The 20,000-nt window shown below is 43.1% G+C and overlaps 1 protein-coding gene across 3 annotated transcripts in view; it reads right to left on the reverse strand.

Moving 5' to 3' along the window:
• sema6cb (semaphorin 6Cb) overlaps positions 1–7,162 on the reverse strand; it is a 270,038-nt gene extending 262,876 nt beyond the window's left edge. For all 3 annotated transcript variants that reach the window (XM_088327668.1, XM_088327667.1, XM_088327669.1), the window contains exon 1: positions 6,978–7,162. The gene's annotated coding sequence lies outside the window, so the exon portion shown is untranslated. The remainder of the gene's footprint in view (positions 1–6,977) is intronic.
• Positions 7,163–20,000: the final 12,838 nt, after the last annotated feature.

The following is a 20,000-nucleotide window of genomic DNA, read 5'->3' on the forward strand; positions in this document are numbered from 1 at the left end:
AAAAGACACTAAATAGGAATACAATGATGACTCACAACACGTGGTAAGCTTTCTCTTCTGGCTTTGATCTCTGGCAAAACGAACATCAAATGCCACAGAAACAAAATGAAGATAAATCCAAACAGCTCATTTTTGCCGTTCCATGTATTCCGTTACTCCCCAAGCCTGCACAAAATTGAGTCATTTTATTCATATTTAGTTTTTGTCTTTTATTAGCATATTTGGTATTGGAGTCATCCAAAAGTCATTGAAAGTAATCCAGTAATTTTTGGAAGGATAAAATTGGGCAAATTCCAGCGGCACACTAGACGAGGTCTCACGACACACTAGTGTGCCCTGGCACACTGGTTGAAAAACACGGGTATAACTGACCAATTTATCTTGTTTATCAACTAAAATATGAATGTGAATAACAAGTGGAAAGGCCTTTAGCCATCCAACTTTTTGCCACAAGAATTAACCAGAATAAACCATTCTTCATCAACAATGAACTAAAATCAAAAAACAAGTTATATGGACAACTAGCATACCATTCATCAATGATATCTTGTTGCAGAAAATATCAAAACTTGAAATAACAGCAGCAAAGCAGAAGGCACGCACACACACCCACACACTGGCTTCTTAAGAATATTAGCCATCAGTAAATGGTTTTCTGTGCTTTGCTATGCAGTGAACAATGTAATAGCTTGTGTTTTTAGCAGTGACGAAAGGTTTTCAGGGTCTGTGTTTGTTTGTACGGCATAATGCACAAAACAGCATGATCATTTTTTGCACATTTTGCCTCAATTGTCTGTACACGCTGGCTGGAAAGTACGAGATATTTTCGCTGGAGGAGCCGTCATGATTCGTTCATTTATCGCGCGCGTGTTTCGTTGGCTGCGTTAAAACACGGAGCTCTCCTCTGCGAGGCGGCGCGCGAACACGCACTCACACACGAAACAGAAAAGGTGGGGTGCGACCATAAACGGCGCGCAACTGAAAATGTCTAAATTTCAGCTAAAAATGCGCTTTAAACAAAAAACATGATTTGTATTATTTTGCCCTGCGCTCGCGTGCCACTGGTTAACCCCTCGCGTGCCACTGCTGGCACGGGTGTCATAGGTTGTGAACCCCTGATTTAGATTAATACATAGATGAATAAAGTATGCATCTATCCCCGTAGAGAAATTCACACTTCCAGAAGTATCCTTTTGTTGTTTATTAACAGATTAACAGGATGGCCTCGGGGTGCTGTGTTGTAGTTTAGCCACAGCGGAGTGGATGACGTCACACGCTAGGCCAAAAGTTCGACGTCCCTGCAGCAGATGGAAATCTTTATGCCCAGGGTTACACCGCCTTGCGTTAACATAGATAGCGAGTCCGCCTCCTCTCCACTTCCCACAGGCTTTTGTGTCTCTGTCTGCCCTAACAGCGCTGAAGCCGGTTGGCTCCACGTTAGCATCCGGGATGCTAGATGTGAGCCACATTTCCGTAAAACACAGCAAACTGCACTCCCTGTACACTTTGAGGTTTTTCACCAGCACAGCCAGTTCATCGGTCTTATTTGGTAGAGAGTTCACATTTATCATGATTACGGACGGTACCGAAGGCTTAGAACGCCGCTAGCTGCTTAGCCTTAGCTCCAGTTCTGCATCCACGATAGGTCCCCCTCATCACGCCGGTGCGAGAATTCTTCAGGGCAAGAGGTTGATTCCTCGAATAAACGCATTTTTGTGCGTTAAAACCCATAACCATGGGATAGAAAGTCATCCAAAGTGTAGATGTCAAACGGGACGAAAAATACCGGAGATAGAAGCTAGACACTTAAAACTCTAAATCACAAAAAGAGTGAAATAACACGAAGCTGCTGGAAAGGCTGCTGCTCGTGGCGGCGCCCATGATGTTATGATTTGATAAAATCAAATAATAATAATAAAAGACTGTGTCCCATACCAATTAAAAGTTGGCTTGCACAGTCAATGTTGTTGAGGCTCAATTTGAACGTCATTTTTCGTAAATAACGGTTTCAAAAAAAGGTGAAAGCGGTCTTTCGTAAAGGTGTCACCGAATACTGCAAGTAAGGATACGAATGTATTTCGGGGACTGTATCATTTATGCAGAGATCCACTCACCCAATCAAATTGCTTAGCGTTAAAGGTTTGTTCTATGGGCTTTCATCATAAAATCACCTCAACAGTGAACAAAGATTGTTTAATGAGCTCCCATTTAAAGGATTCGTTACAGATGTACAGAGAAAAGGGGGTCTGTTGGTGCAACACTGCGGGTGTTAAATGTAGTTGAGACATTGCTTTGTATATTTTTAACCGAACAAAGGACATTCAGTGTTGCTTTGACTTGGAAAGTCGCTAAACATATTACCAAGGCCCTTATTTTATCTACGAGTCAGAAGTACTCATGAATAAGAAATATCTGACTTGCAAGCCATACGTTCCTAACCCCAGTGTTCTCGTTTGTCCGTGTCCCTGCGTCCTGGACGCATTATTTTTGCTGGGGAAGCATAGTGTCAAATCAACGTGCGTCCCTGGGACGCATCTTTTTTGACACGAAATTTACCGCACTCCAAACTTTTCGTCAGGCAGATCCGCCATTGTTGTTTATGTCTCGCGGTTCGAGTTTTCGTCTGCACGCCGATCTCGAGTTCGAGTTGTGTAGTGAAAGTCTGTCTCTTGTTAGAGAGCTGGCTTTTTCGGCTCAACTCATTAAAGAGGCGACGGCTCCCTTGCTTTGATGCATTATATTACGAATGATGATGTTGTATAAAGAAGTTAAGAAAAAAAGGAAGTATAAAAGGAGAAAACTTCATTTTGGAACATTTTGATAATAAACCTCATTCATGTCGAGCAACTCAGTGTCTCACAACAAAATGTTCATTAACAATATATATGATATAAGGAAACACATGTACAATATATGTTAAACTACATCAATAAACAGGTTTAAAAAATATATATATATTTTTTTGTATTTTGTAAGGGAAAGTACGACAGTTTGTAATTGCATGGAGCACACTAAATTTTGGGAACCCATAGATTTTGGAGCATGCTCGTCCCCGGGACCCATCGCTTTTCACAGCTCAAATGAACACTGTAACCCCTGTTTTTTTAAGTACAAAGCACGGTATTATTGAGTACTGATAGTGTCTATCTGGGATATGATAGACACTATACTACTATAAAGGCTGGCTTCCCTTTCCGAATTCCAATTTAAAGCCCAGGTGCCAATTTTGCAGCCCGCCACTGCATCCAAAGGACCAACTTGATGGATTGATCAATAGATGAAACCCGAAAGGAAGTCACCTCAAGTCAAGCAAACAAAACTGGATGCTCTGAGTAGAACCTCAGCTCGCCATCATCGCCGTGATGTCACTGCAGCTGCCAGGTCAGGGATATAGGCGGATCGATCCAAATATCGATATTATGGATAACAAACAAGTACTTCGATCGGATCGATACTTCCACTAATTCCATCAAAGCGCCGCATTTATATGTAAATAGCACAGTACTTCTCTCTATCACACAGCACCCCTACCACTCAAGTTAATGAATTAGTTTTACTGACAGGCACAATTTTAGCACTTCTCCCTATCTGGCCTGCAGCTGTATCTCGCCTGCCAGGCTGAAGAAAGGGCCAAATGAACCAGTGCACCCCATTCAGAAGCTAAAGATGACAGAGGCAAACGGGAAGCGAGGTAAATCTTGCCAGGTATCATTGGTAAACACATTAATTGTTCACCCTATTGAGGGCAACGAGCTGTAACCAAAAACGGAATCATGTTACTGTTCCTGAACAAAAACCTGTAAATCTGATGTCACTCAGGGCTTGTTCTCTCGCCTTTTGTTCTAAAACAGTTGTAATGCAAAATAATACATTGTTGTATATCTTCACAGTTGGAGTTATTTAAAGCTACAGTGTGTAATACTTGACCACTAGATGGCAGCGTGATGTCAGCTGCAAGCGAGATCTAGTGCCACAGTGCACAAAGTGGCAGCTTGGGACTGGACAAACATGGCAGGGACCGAAGTGGGGATTCCAATATAAATTTCTTGTTCTACATTTCATAGAAATTAGTTTGTGTATTTTTGCCTGGTATTCAAATCAATGTTATGTTTTTTTTTTTCTTACTGAATAAAAGGTTTTGTACAACTAGGATTCACTCGATATTACACACTGTCACGAACCAGAACAGGCAACAGAACCCAATCGCGTAACGTTACTCACAGTTTATTGGGAGAAGGGAAAGGAGCGCACACTCGATCCAGGGATCGTTGGTCGCGGATCTAAGGAAGTGGTCATAATCAAACAGCTCGAGGCGAGAACAAAACCGGGGCAAAACACAGGCAAAAACTGGGATTCACAGGGCTTGGCAAAACGAGAGCAAAAAACACGTCCATGGGCGGGGCCAATTGGGCACCATGGCAACCGTGACAGAACCTGTCGCCACATGCCAGGGACCAATTGGGCACCATGGCAAACGACTGTCCCATTAATAAAAAAATGAAACAATCATTGTGCTGTGTTAATTGCAAGAACAATAAACTAACCTCAAGGGGCAGGGTTTAATTCTTCAATGATAATGACATTTATAAAGAAAAAGTATCTGCATCAAATCAGTATCAATCGATACCAGGGGCGATTTTAGATCCAGAGCTTTGGGGTCCTGAGCAACCAGAGTGTCCGGCTGCCAAAAAAACATGTTTTCATTTCACTTTGAGTGATTCAGGATCATTCAACACGGTTCAGGAGTGTCATTTCCCATTTGTCAACATCACAGAATGAGATCATTTCTTCCTCATGCCATGAGGCTCTTTAAATCCACCCGGGGGAGTAAAAGCCCACATTAAACCCCACCCCCACATTTGCATATTAGCCTATTTTTATTACTGTGTATATTTTCCGTAGCACTATTTAAATACTCTATATCAACATGTTATAGTTTTTTTTTGTTTTCTATATCTCTTATTTTATTATTTTATTTTTCAACACAAGGATACTGCTGGAAGTGTGAATTTCCCTACGGGGAGGAATAAAGTATATATCTATCAACATTACACTTTGTTGTAAAATATATGTTAAACATAACCACTGTAGACCACACTGTCATCATAATAGACATAAGCCTCTACAGCCTCTACAGACTATGCCGCAAGTGACACTAGCCGAGCCAAATGAAATATGATTATGAAATAAATGGAATCATTTCAAGGCAGAGGAGTATTTCCGACAGTCTGTTGTTCACATTTACTATTTTAGTTTTTATTTAGCGTTTTTTTTCAGCTAGGTAAACTAGGTATTACGTCCTTTATTATGAAAACTAGATTTTTAAAATGCTATCATTTGGGGGGGATGATTGGATTAAATTTGGGGGCGAGCACCCCCCAAAACGGGCTAGTTTTTAGTTTTTATCTAGCGGTTTTTTTTCAGCTAGGTAAACTAGGTATTACGTCCTTTATTATGAAAAATAGAGTGTTAAAATCAATATCATTTGGTGGGGACGATTGGATTGAATTTGGGGGTGAGCACCCCCCAAAATGGGCTAGTTTTTAGTTTGTATCTAGCTTTTTTTTTTTTCAGATAGGTAAACTAGGTATTACGTCCTTTATTATGAAAAATAGAGTTTTAAAATGCTATCATTTGGGGGGGATGATTGGATTGAATTTGAGGGTGGGCACCCCCCAAAACGGGCTAGTTTTTAGTTTTTATCTAGCGGTTTTTTTCAGCTAGGTAAACTAGGTATTACGACCTTGTTATTGTTATTGTATAGTGACTTGTTTACCCGACTGCCCATTTTGCACATCTGGTTAGCTGCTCCTCTTGCACTATAGTATAATACTATACATAACTATAATTATTTAGTATATTATTAGTACTTCAATACTCCAACTCAATACAACATTTTATTTATATCTGTGCATTTTAAGGAAACTGTGCGGGTCAGATGTATCGACATTTCGTTCTGTGTACACGCGTACGAGAACGACAATAAAGTATATCTGAATCTGAATTTATTAGGAAACAGAGTGTTAAATGCTAGCATTTGGGGGGATGCTTGGATTAAATTTGGGGGTGAGCACCCCCAAAAACAGGCTGGTTACCTCAATGATTAATACTACGATGTATTTATTTGGTTGGGATTGATGCCGAAATGGGCAGCACGGCGGCGCAGTAGTTAGCGCGTGTGCGGCACAATTCTGAGGTCATGAGATTGAACCTTCCTGTGTGGAGTTTGCATGCTCTCCCTGTGCTAGCGTGGGTTTCCTCCGGGCACTCCGGTTTCCTCCCACATTCCAACTACATGCGTGTTAATTGGCCGGTCCAAATTGTCCCTAGGTGACTAAGATGTCTGTCAGTTGAGGGTGTCCCCTGCCCACTGCCCGATGACAGCTGGGATGGGCTCCAGCACCCCCGTGACCCTACTGAGGATAAGCGGTGCAGATAATGGATAGATGGGTGATGCCCGCTCCATTCTTACAAGCGAACCCCTCAGGATTTGAGGTGACAACTTGAACGACGGCCACGAAAGCGGCACTGACTTGTCACGCACGCGCACAGACGGCTGCCTGCGCGTGCACGGAGTCAGCCTGACCTGTTAAAGCATCCTCTCTTGCACAACTGGGATGCTCGCTTCCTTCCTTCTTGTTTTTGTCAGCGGCAGCGGAGAACAATGCTGCCTGAACAATGAGCTCATCCAGCCTCTCGGACCCGACAGGTCCAATTGAGGGAGCTATGCAGGAAAACATTTCGAGACAGCAACAACAACAAGAAAATTGCTCATTAAGACGCCATACTGCTGAGTAGACACATATTGTTGGGAGTCAGATGCTTTTCATTAGTCAGTGCGCAAAGTTGCCAGCGGGTTTGGAATACAAGACACAACACCTCTCCTACAAAAACAACATTTAAAAACAGTCCAAACCAACAAGCTAGCGCTGAAATAATGGCCCCAAAAAATGGGAGGTAAAAGTGTTCCGTCTTACCTTCTTCCTTGGCGGGATTGGGGTTCCTCACGAAGGCGCACTGTAAATTAGCCAACTTGTTGTTGCTCCTTACGGTTTATTGGATGATAAATCGATGAAATGTGAAACAAATGAGTGTTTCTTGTTCTTCTTTGGAGGAGTTTGCGCTCCCGCGGGCCGTTAAATGTCCTCCCGCTCTGAGCGGACTCCGGCGAACTAAACGCAGACGAGACGAGAAGCTTTGGCAGCCGCGGAGGACACGCCTCTCCGTTTGAATGACAGGAGTGAAGGCCAATTGCAGCCAAGTATGGGGACTGGGATTGCTTTGCGATTGGTCCTCGACCTCCCTCTGATTAGCACTGCTCACTTCTCGTCCAGATGTTAAATGTCTGTTGAGGCTGAAAGCAGCCAATCAGAGCGCGACAAAATCGATCAATTTAAGACGATTCACCTGAGCTAATATGCTGAGTCACGTCAACGAGTTGGTTTACAAGGATCATTAAAGGGACAGTGTGTGTGTGTGTTATTTGACCACCAGGGGTCGCTGTAGTGTGTAGTGCAACTGAAATGAGTGCTACAGAAGGAAGATTACAAACTACGGTGTCTCACAGTGTCCAAACCACTCCATTTTGCTTCTCATATTTTATGTTTAAATTAAACTTTAAAGGGACAGTGTGTGTGTTATTTGACCACCGGGGGTCACTGTATTGTGTATTGCAACTGAAAATGAGTGCTACAAAAGGAAGAATACAAACTACGGTGACTCAAAGTGACCAAACCACACCATTTTACTTCTCATATTTTATATTTGAATTCAACTTTAAAGGGACAGTGTGTGTGTTATTTGACCACCAGGGGTCGCTGTAGTGTGTAGTGCAACTGAAATGAGTGCTACAGAAGGAAGAATACAAACTACGGTGTCTAAAAGTGTCCAAACCACTCCATTTTGCTTCTCATATTTTATGTTTAAATTAAACTTTAAAGGGACAGTGTGTGTGTTATTTGACCACCAGGGGTCGCTGCATTGTATATTGCAACTGAAAAAGAGCGCTACAGAAGGAAGAATACAAACTACGGTGTCTCAAAGTGACCAAACCACACCATCTTACTTCTCATACTTTTTGTTGGAATTTATCTTTAAAGGTGTGTGTGTGTGTGATACAGTGACCACCAGGGGTCACTGTATCTGTCACGGTTGCCATGGGGCCCAATTGGCCCCCGCCCATGTGGCGCCAGCTACGGCTCCTTGACAGATTGGCTATCCGTCTATATAAGCTCAGTGCTCTCACTCTTCCTTTGTCAGTCCGTCAACGAACCTCTGCCCCGCAAGACGTGGGTTTTGACTCGGTCCTGTTTCCTGTTGGTATTTCCTGTCCAGTATGGTTCCCGTTTATTTTCTCCTGTTTAATATCGGTTTCCAGTTTCGTTCCCGTCGGGCTTGTCCTGTTTAGTTTCAATATCCTGTTTTGATATTAACCCTGTCTGTCCCGTCCTGTCCGGTATCGACCCCATCTGTCCGATATCTGCTCGGGCAACTGGTATCGATCTCGTCGGCCTCTGGCTTCCTGTCATTTCCCGTAAAATAAAAGGCTTGTGTGAGAACGTAACGCGTTTGGGTCCGGATCCTGTTCCGGTTCTTGACAGTATCGTGGATTGCAACTGAAAACGAGTGCTACACAAGGAACAATACGAAGCACAAACCAAACCACACAATTTTTACTCAAAGTGATCAAACCACACCATGTTTTTGGTTGCAATTAAACTTTAAAGGGACAGTGTGTGGGTGTGTGTGTTATTTTACCACAACATGTCACTGTATTATGAAGTGTAAATGAAAATAAGTGCTAAAATCCCAAGGAAGAATACAAACTAATATTTTTTGTCCAGGCTTTTGTCAAATTTTCACGTTTTGGGTACATGTAGCAGCAAGATGTCGGACAATTATGTCAGCTACCTCAAGGTGAGGCTCATGTTGCGTGAGATAATGCCAATTTAAAAAATATATATAATAGTTCATGGGCAGCACGGCAGCGCGGTGGTTAGCGCGTGTGCGGCACAGTTCTGAGGTCATGGGTTCAACTCCAGCTGCCGGACTTCCTGTGCGGAGTTTGCATGTTCTCCCCGTGCTCGTGTGGGTTTCCTCCAGGCACTTCGGTTTCCTCCCAGTTGAGGGTGTCCCCTGCCCACTGCCCGGAGATGGCTGGGATGGGCTCCAGCACCCCCGCGACCCTACTGAGGATAAGCGGTGCACATAATAGATGGATGGTTAATAGTTCATATATTTTTGCTTATTTCTTAAATCGATACATTTTATTTTTAATGAATGAGTAATACACAATATCCCCTTAAATCGATATTACAATAATAATAATACTGAATTGAATACATGTATTTAAAATATATGCTATTTTACAATTACTTCTTTACTTTAAGTGGAGATGTCAGGACCAGAACGGAAACAGAACCCACTTGCGTAACGTTTACCACGAGTTTTATTAAGGAACGAGGAAGGGCTGCGCCCACGATACGGTGTTCGCTCTCGTACTCGGTTTGTGATGGGACAGAAAAACGGATCAGTAGCCGGGACAAGAGAGCAAGAACGTGGTCGGGGTCGGAAGCGAGTCGTAAGTTAGGACGGGAGATCAGATATGGTCGGGATCAAAACGGTCGGGAAGATAAACGGGAGCGAGAAACGGGACAGGCGAGAGTCAGGGTAAAAAAAAAGGCATGCCTTGTATCACAGAGATTCACAGACAGACTGACAACAGGGGATTGACAGGACAGGGTTTAAATAGTGACAGGGAGCCAATCAGAACCCGCGGCGGTTGGCGCCAAATGAGCGGGCACAGGTGAATCGCATCGGTAATCATGACAGTAGATAAGACAATTATGTATTCATTTGAATTTTTTTACAACCACGTGGCATTAAACGATACATATTGTCCATCGAATTTTCCAAACCACCACTGAGACTGGCTAAAGACACTCCCAGAGACCTAAAGTACTACTGTGTACATTTTCACGGAAATTGGTCCGGCCATTTCGGCGCCTATAAGCCACATACGAACACACAAACTCAAAAACAATCTGGACTCATACAATAATCTAGATTTATCTCAGCATTTTTGAAAAAAAAAATCTTAGCTTTGTTTTACTGCACCATATATGGTAATTACATTTCCTCAATTCTATCGATACTCACAAATCCAAAATACACTTTGTAAGGAAAAGTGAGTTTGATTTGAATATTAATTTTAATTTCTTTCATTTGGCATAAATGGAATATTTCCAATGAAAAACGTGGCAAAATGCAATAAAAAAAATAATGTCCAAAATCAAGATTTGCCTTTTTTAAAATAGCAGTGAAGAATTGTAAATAATAACCAAGGAGTTGAGAAAAAATGGCTGAACCTGAGTATGATCATTGATCTAGTAATAACACATTTTGCCTATTTTCCTTTTGTGTTGAAAATTAAAGGGGAAAAAGGGGAAAACACCGTATAGATTATTACAGTCATACCGATAAAAGTGACCCTTGATGTATCTATCTAGTCGAGATCTAGACTATTGTATAAATTATTGATTTCCTTATGCGTGTTGGTATGTGGCTTATAGGCTCCGAAACGTCTGAATCGATTTTCGTGAAACTTTACAAAGTTGTACTTTAGGTCCCTGGGAGTGTCTTTAGCTGGGTTTTGTGTCAAGGCAACACAAAAAAATGTCCCAATGATCCTTAAACATCTGCTTTTGTGAAGCTGCACTTGCAATACTGTTCATTGGCACTCCCTAGTGGCTACCTGGCACTTTTTCAACAAACCATGGCCCCAACAGCCTTGCTCAAGTAGAATGCCCGACAACGCCAAAACCGGGCAATTGTGCTTGTATATCACAACTCCAAAGAATTGCATCAAATATTGATACAGTACATTTTTGACAAAACTTTTGTTTTTTCCGAATTTCCAAGAGCCATAATTTTGATTTCTTGAGTATCCATCCATCCAACTGTGCATCCATCCATCCATCCATCCATCCGTCCATCCATCCATCCATCCATCCATCCATCCATCCATCCATCCATCCATCTGTGCATCCATTCATCTGTGCATCCATCCATCCATCCGTGCATCCATCTGTGCATCCATCCATCCATCCATCTGTACATATCCATCCATCTGTACATCCACCCATCCATCTGTGCATCCATCCATCCATCCGTCCGTCCATCCATACATCCATCCATCCATGCATCCATCCACCTGTCCATCCATCCATCCATCCATCCATCCATCAGTGCATCCATCCATCCATCTGTGCATCCATTTGTTTGTCATTCCATCCATCCATCTGTGCATCCATCCATCCATCTGTCTATTCATCCATCCATCCATCTGTACATCCATCCATCCATCTATCCATCTGTACATCCATCCATCTGTGCATCGATCCATCCATCCGTCCATCCATCCACCCACCCATCTATCCATCCATCCGTGCGTCCATCCACCTGTCCATCCATCCATCCATCCGTGCATCCATCCACCTGTCCATCCATCCATCCATCCGTGCATCCATCCACCTGTCCATCCATCCATCAGTGCATCCATCCATCCATCTGTGCATCCATTTGTTTGTCATTCCATCCACCCATCTGTGCATCCATCCATCCATCCATCTGTCTATCCGTCCATCCATCTGTGCATCTATCTGTCTGTCCATCCATCCGTCCATCCATCCATCTGTGCATCCATTTATCTGTGCATCCATCCATCCGTGCATCCATCTGTACATCCATCCATCCATCCATCCATCCATCCATCCATCCAACGTATATTTTACCATGCTGCAGCAGAAAGAACTTCCGACTAAAAACCAATTAAGTTATTTGGCTTTTGCCCCTGATTTGCACTTGCAGTGTGTGTAATTAAGTATGCAAGATGCTAAAACAATAGCAGCAGAGCAGGAAGACCTCCACCAAGGCCAAACAAACAAGCCAACGACACATCTTTTGTTTATTTTGGTTGATTCACGTCTCAAATGGAATGTCTTTAACGTTTATCTTCGTTAAAGGGCAAGATTTTTGTTCGAAAAACATCTAATTTCTCAAATGATTTGTAACAGGAGTAGCTCAGCTGTAGAGGGATAATGTTGGTGGTGAGCATTCTTTAGCACTCGGCCCTCTAGTGGTAGTGTCTGGAAATTCTCCAAAAGTGGGATTTCTCTTGTAAATCGGGGAAGATTTTTTTGTTTGAAAGACATCTCATATCTCAATCTTTTTTCGTAACTAGATTAGCTTGTATGTAAAAGGCTAAAGCTAGTGATATCTCTTATTTCTGATTTGTCGTAACAAGAAAATAAAGAGCTAAAGCTGATGGGGAGCACTCTCAAGATTTCGGCCCTCTAGTGGTAGCGTCGGGAAATTCTCGTAAGTTGGATTTTCTCTTATGTCAGGGGAGATTTATGCTCGAAAGACATCTCCTATGTCAAATTAATTGTAACTAGAGTAGTTCGTATGTAGGAGGGACAGTGTAACAAGCATAATGGCCTGGCAATGGTTGGCGTTGCCAGGATTGGCGTTGCTGGGCATTCTACTTGAGCGAGGTTGTTGGGGCCGTGGTTTGTTGAAAAAGCACCAGGGAGCCACTAGGGAGTGCCAAAGAGCAGTATAACCGCATGTAGCTGCAGAGACGTTTGGACACGAAAGCAGATGTTTATCAATTTTCGGGGGGGCCTTGACACCAAAGACCCTCTGAGAGAGCTGAAGAACTACTGTGTAAATTTTCAAGAAAATCAATTCACATAGGAACACATAATTGATAGTCTAGATCTCGATTAGTTCATTGGGCCATGTTCCAAAACTGATACTGTCATGATTACCGATTGAGAGCACCTGCTACGGCTCAATTGGCGTCAACAGCCTGGACAGCTGATTGGCTGATGCTCTTTTTAGACCCCCGGCTTCCAAAAGGAAGCCGTCAGATCGTTATGCGAACTGTTGCCACCAGCTCAGCAAGCCTTTACGCCCGACTCACTTCTACTCCATAGCATATGAATAACCTACTCTTCTCGTCGGCTGAAAAATAGTCTGTGTAATATAGTGTAATAATCTGTGAAGCCCTTTGAGACTCTTTGTGATTTAGGGCTATACAATTAAAAATGACTTGACTTGACTCTGTTCCTGCCCTGCTTTTCTCTGCCTGATCTTCGTTGCCAACCTGTTTCTGGACCTGACTTCACCCAGTTCTGCCTGCCTGTTACCTGACCTGTGTTGCCCCGTTACCTGCCTGCCTCCTGTTGCCGACCTCGTTTCCGAACTTGACACCGCCTTTACTCTCCGGTCCCCGCCAGCGACTTGTAATTCCCGCCTGTCTTCGATCCTTTCGCTGGACACGGAGGTGTCACTTCCGCTTCTCTTGTCCGTCGATCCTCGGATCTTGGAAGAAAGCCCTTCTCCCCTTCTTATCAATAAAACCGAGTAAAGGGACGCTACTGGGTCCCCTCTCTGTTCCTGGTTCGTGACAGATCCTAGCTTGTCCAAATCTGCTTTAACACACCTCAAGTAGACTGAAAATAAAATTGAGAGTGCAGTATTTGTTTTTCTTTCGTGCTAAATTGTAAGCCTTTAACTCGTTTAGTAGCAAGTAGAAAAATGTGGTTTTGCAACTATTGAGCAACAACATTTGTTTTGCAAAACGGGAGAGTCAAAACGCTTCAAATAAATGCTCCGTTGCCAAGTTGGAGACATGTGCTTAGAAATTCGCACAACTTGTCCATAATTCATGCGCGCGAGGCGCATTTTTCCACATCGTTTCCAGCGTGTTGATTTGTTGCAGTTTGCCTTTTGTGTTCATGCCGTCGCTTGCGCATTACGATAAACGTCGGCCGACGCGCACGTTACGTAAGTCGTCAAAATAAAAAAAAAAGAAAAGAGAAAGAAAAAACATCGAACGCTTTCAGTGGGAACGGTCGCGCAAGAATAGGGCTGCTCGAATTACGATTTTTTTCAGAAAAGAAAAGTAGATTTTCTGCAACACGGAGACTTACCTCGCATTAACATTATTACGGACTGAGAGTATACGACTGTAGCAAAATAACCACTATAGATCTAGAAATTAAAAACAGAATTGGAGTTGAATAAATGGTCTTTATTGTCATTGCATATGCACTCAGTCGCTGATTAAGTCTTGCCGCCGATTTAACAAGAAAAAAACAGACGGTATAAACATTCGCACAAGAGCTACTGTTGGTCGAACTCACACCGTTAATGGAATAACTTCAAAGCACAAAACTCTCGCATCTGTCGCCCCCCCCCTCACGTCTTTTCTTAAAGGGACCATGCGTAATGCAAGCAACAGCAACAAAAGTAACAGACGTTACAATACGAAAGCGCAACAAAATCGAAGGCGTTTCCTTTTGTAAAGTCGGCTGTTTTGAGATATGTTCATTTCTCAGAATTCAATACAAGGAAATTAATCTGTTTTTATATTCCTAAATATAAAAACAATCTGGGGCAGCACGGCGGCGCAGTGGTTAGCGCATGTGCGGCACAGTTCAAGTCATGGGAACCTCCTGCGTGGGTTCAAATCCAGCTCCAGACTTCCTGTGCGGAGTTTGCATGTTCTCCCCGTGCTTGCGTGGGTTTCCTCCGGGCACTCATGCATTTCAGGTGAATTGGCCGGTCCAAATTGTCCCTAGGTGTGAATGAGCGAGTGAGTTGTCTGTCCCCGGGTGACCTGCGATTGGCTGGCAACCGGTTCAGGGTGTCCCCTGCCCACTGCCCGATGATTGCTGGGATGCGCTCCAGCACCCCCATGACCCTACTGAGGATATGGGTGCAGCTGATGAGATGATGAGATGAGATAAAAACAATCTCTCTCACACACACACACGTATAGTCACGTTTCAAACATCAGTCTAATTTCATCTTTTATACGTTTCTCTATCTTATATCCTTTTATTGTGAAGTCACGCTCATGTGTGTTCCTTTTCCTGTTTATGTGTCAAATAAACCACACCTCCTGACCGGAGTCAGTTCTGTCAGAGAGATTTTGGCGAGATGGCTTCCCGGCAGTGCTGAATCCTTCGGGAGGGAGATTTTAAAACTTAACGAGTGATTTCATCTGAGTAATTCTGCCAACAGAGAGTTTATATAATATGTAGCTCTAACACCTTTCTAAAGCGATTTAGAAAGCGGCGGGCGAGCTACGCGCTAGTGTCGGGTAACATCGACTACTGAAAGGTCTCTGCGATCATTAAAATACAAGAGTTACGAATGTAACAGTAGAATCTCAAAGTCATCTGTTAAATCTGGCGTTGGTGACTAGCCACGTTCGGTGGAGGCTCAAGAGTAGTTAGCTTAGCTCAAGCATGTCAAAAGTCCGGCCCGCTGGTCAATTACAGACCGTGAAGAAATTTTTGCTGGCCCGCAGCCTCTGTCATAAAATTAATATCGTGAACCACCAGTAATGTTGACCTCAGTATTGAATAAATTTGTACAAAAAAAAAACCACCATTTCACCAGATGATGGCCCATTGGACACCTTGCCTTTGGCTTTCTGTGAGGATTTTAGCCGAGCCTATTTCCCAAATGGCAACAGTAAAAAAAAAAAAAAAAAGGGAAGGTTGACTGTGAAGTCCGCCACTTCGAGGACAAGTGGAAATTTGAGTATTTTTTCACCGAAATGGGAAACAACTGTGTCTCCTTGATTTGCCAGGAGACTGACTGTTTTCAAAGAATACAATATAGAGGCACTGACAGACGAAACATCTATCTACCCTGGTCATATCCCTCAAGAGGGGTGACCGACAGCAAGACAAACACATACGAAAATAAAGAAAATTAAAAAAATAATAATAATTAAAAAATATATGATGCGGCAGGGGTAAACCAGACAGACGAAAAATGCTGACTACAAAAAGGTGAAGCAATCGGATGCTGTTTTAACAACACGGCAGGGCTTTTTTTCTCGAGACGTTGCGATTTAAATGAAAATGGTACAAAGGCGAGCTAGGAGGTCGCAACGCTGATTGCCAAACACAGCAAACCTTTCACAGAGGGTGAATTAATCAAAGACAGCGCAAATACAATTCATGACATCCACTACACAGCATCATCTCCAAACAGAAGAGCAGCTTCAGCGACAGACTGCCGTCACAGTCTTGTTCCACGGACAGACTGAGGAGATTTCTTCCTCATGCCATGAGGCTCTTTAACTTCACCCGGGGGAGTAAAAGCCCACATGAAACCCCAACCCCACATTTGCATATGACCCTATTTTTATGACAGTGTGTATTTTTTTGTAGCACTATTTAAATACTCTATACCAAAACGTTATATTGGGTATTTGTGTATTCTATATCTTTATTTTATTATTCAACACAAGGATACTGATGGAAGTGTGAATTTCCCTACGGGGATGAATGAAGTATCTATCTCTATCTCTATATCTATATCTGTCTATCTCTATCTGTCTATCTCTATCTATATCTCTATCTATTGAGTTGAGAGTTGCGCATTTATGAAATGGACATCAGTTGATTTTTACATGACGTCTATCCAGACATCTATCTATCTAGACATCTATCTACCTAGACATCTATCTATATAAGCATCTGTCTATCTAGACATCTGTCTATCTATCTAGGCATCTATCTAGACATCTGTCGATCTATCTATCTATATATCTAGACATCTATCTATCTAGACATCTATCTACCTAGACATCTATCTATATAGACATCTGTCTATCTATCTAGGCATCTATCTAGACATCTGTCGATCTATCTATCTATATATCTAGACATCTATCTATCTAGACATCTATCTATAGAGGCATCTGTCTATCTATCTAGACATCTATCTAGACATCTGTCTATCTATCTATCTAGACATCCAACTAGACATCTATCTATAGAGACATCTCTCTATCTAGACATATGTCTATCTATCTAGACATCTGTCTATCTATCTATCTATCTATCTAGACATCTGTCTATCTAGACATCTGTCTATCTATCTAGACATCTATCTAGACATCCGTCTATCTATCTATCTATCTATCTATCTATCTATCTATCTATCTATCTATCTATCTATCTATCTATCTAGACATCTAGACATCTAGACATCTATCTATAGAGACATCTGTCTATCTATCTAGACATCTATCTAGACATCTGTGTATCTATCTATCTATCTATCTAGACATCTATCTATCTATCTATCTATCTATCTATCTATCTATCTATCTATCTATCTATCTATCTATCTATCTATCTATCTATCTATCTATCTATCTATCTATCTATCTATCTATCTATCTATCTAGACATCTAGACATCTATCTATCTAGACATCTATCTATCTAGACATCTAAACATCTATCTATCTATCTATCTAGACATCTATCTATCTAGACATCTATCTATCTAGCCTAGATTTGAGCTTTTCCTTCCCACACCGCGATAACAATCCACGGAGCACTCGCTGTTGATCAGCATTTCTTTGCGCTCCTCTGACTTTCCTCAAGGTTTGATTTATTGAGGAATTTTTTTTTCAATGTAACTAGCAGCTAAAGCTATGAGATAAGGCGTTTTTTGGTAGCCATTTGTGCAAAGCCTGTTTGATTGACAGGTTACACCAGTCTATGGCTAGTGCCATGAGAACTTGCTTCTGATTGGCTGGGGCTGTTTACACCTGAACTTTGACCATTTTTGTTAGCCACCCCATCATCCATCCATCCACTATCTACACTGCTTATCCTCAGTTGGGTCGCGGGGGTGATGGAGCCCATCCCAGCTATCTTCAGGCAGTGGGCAGGGAACACCCTGAACTGGTTGCACACAGGGACAGACAACTCACTCGTTCATTCACACGTACGGACAATTTGGACCGGCCAATTAACCAGACATGCATGTTTTTGGAATGTGGGAGGAAAGCAGAGTGCCCAGAGGAAACCCAGGCAAGCACGGGGAGAACATGCAAACTCCGCACAGTAGGTTCGATCTCGGCACCCAAATGGCTCGTTGACAGATTGGTTTCCCTTGTATTCAAGCTCAGTGCTCTCACTCACCCTTTATCAGTCCGTCAACGAACCTCTGCCCCGCAAGACGTGGGTTTTGACTCTGTCTGGTTTCCTGCCTGCGTTTCCTGTCCGATATCGTTCCCATCAGTGTTTGTCCTGTTTATTATAATCTCCAGTTATTGTTCCCGTCAATTTTTGTCCTGTTTGTTATTATCTCCAGTATTCGTTCCCGTCTAGTTTGACCCGTTAAATTTCGATACCCTGTTTCGATATAAATCCTGTCTGTCCTGTCCTGTCCGGTATCGTCCCCATCTGTCCGATATCAACTCGACAATTGGTATCGATCTTGTCAGCCTCTGGCTTCCTATCCTTTCACGCCAGACTGCTGCCTAACGTGCATGACTCCCCATTTCCCAAAAAATAAAAGGCTTGAGTGAAAAACGTCACGCGTTTGGGTCCTGATCCTTTTCCAGTTCATGACACAGTTAGCTAGCCAGTTGCAGGGCACACAGAGACAGCTCATTGAAACCTAGGGACAATTTGGACCGGCCAATCCACCTGACATGCATTTTTTTGGAATGTGGGAGGAAACCTGAGTCCCTGGAGAAAACCCACGCAAGCACGGGGAGAACATGCAAACTCCACACAGGAGGTTCGATCACATGACATCAGAACTGTACTGCGGCCAATTAACCTGATATACATGTTTTTGGAGTGATGGAGGAAACCGGAGTGCCCGGAGGAAACCCATGCAAGCACGTGGAGAACATGCAAACTCCACAGAGGAGGTTCGATCTCATGACCTCAGAACTGTACTGCGGCCAATTAACCTGACATGCATGTTTTTGGAATGTGGGAGGAAACCTGAGTCCCTGGAGAAAACCCACGAAAGCACGGGGAGAACATGCAAACTCCACACAGGAGGTTCGATCTCATGACCTCAGAACTATACTGCGGCCAATTAACCTGATATACATGTTTTTGGAGTGTTGGAGGAAACCGGAGTGCCCGGAGGAAACCCACACAAGCACAGGGAGAACATGCAAACTCCGCACAGGAGGTTCGATCTCATGACCTCAGAACTGTGCCGCACATGCGCTAACCACTGCGCCTCCGTGCTGTCCGCCCCCCTATCACTCAATTGACAAACTGGAACCATACATCCCTGATAAAAACCACAGTGTCTGTGCATCCATCCATCCATCCATCCGTGCATCCATCCATCCATCCGTGTATCCATCCATCCATCATCCCTCCATCCATCCGTCTGTGCATCCATCCATCTGTCCATTCATCCATCTATCCATCTGTGCATCCATCCATCCATCCGTCTATCCATCCATCTATCCATCCATCCGTGCATCCATCCATCTGTGTCTCCAACCATCCATCCATCCTTCCATCCATCCATCAGTGCATCCATCTCTCCATCCATTTGTTTGTCATTCCATCCATCCATTCATCCATCCATCTTTGCATCCATCCATCCATCTGTGCATCCATCCATCCATCCATCCATCTGTGCATCCATCCATCCATCTGTGCATCCATCCATCCATCCGTCCATCCATCTGTGCATCCATCTGTGCATCCATCCATCCATCTTTGCATCCATCCGTCCGTCCATCCATCCATCTATCCAGCCATTCATCCATCCATCTCTGCATCCATCCGGTCATCCATCCACCCATCTGTCTATTCATCCATCCATCCATCTGTACATCCATCCATCTGTGCATCCATCCATCCATCTGTGCATCCATCCATCCATCCATCCATCCATCCATCCATATGTCTATCCGTCCATCCATCTGTGCATCCATCTGTGCATCCATCCATCCATCTGTGCATCCATCCGTCCATCCATCTAGCCATCCATTCATCTCTGGATCCATTCGTTCATCCATCCACCCATCTGTCCATTCATCCATCCATCCATCTGTGCATCCATCCATCCATCTGTCCACAACGTCACGATAGATTTCGGTGAATGGTGCGGCCCCGCCCGAGTACCAAACTCGTC

This window comes from Urocampus carinirostris, chromosome 2, assembly GCF_059441175.1.
Source record: "Urocampus carinirostris isolate Australia breed hairy pipefish chromosome 2, RoL_Ucar_1.0, whole genome shotgun sequence".
In the NCBI taxonomy this organism is placed as follows: Eukaryota; Metazoa; Chordata; class Actinopteri; order Syngnathiformes; family Syngnathidae; genus Urocampus; species Urocampus carinirostris.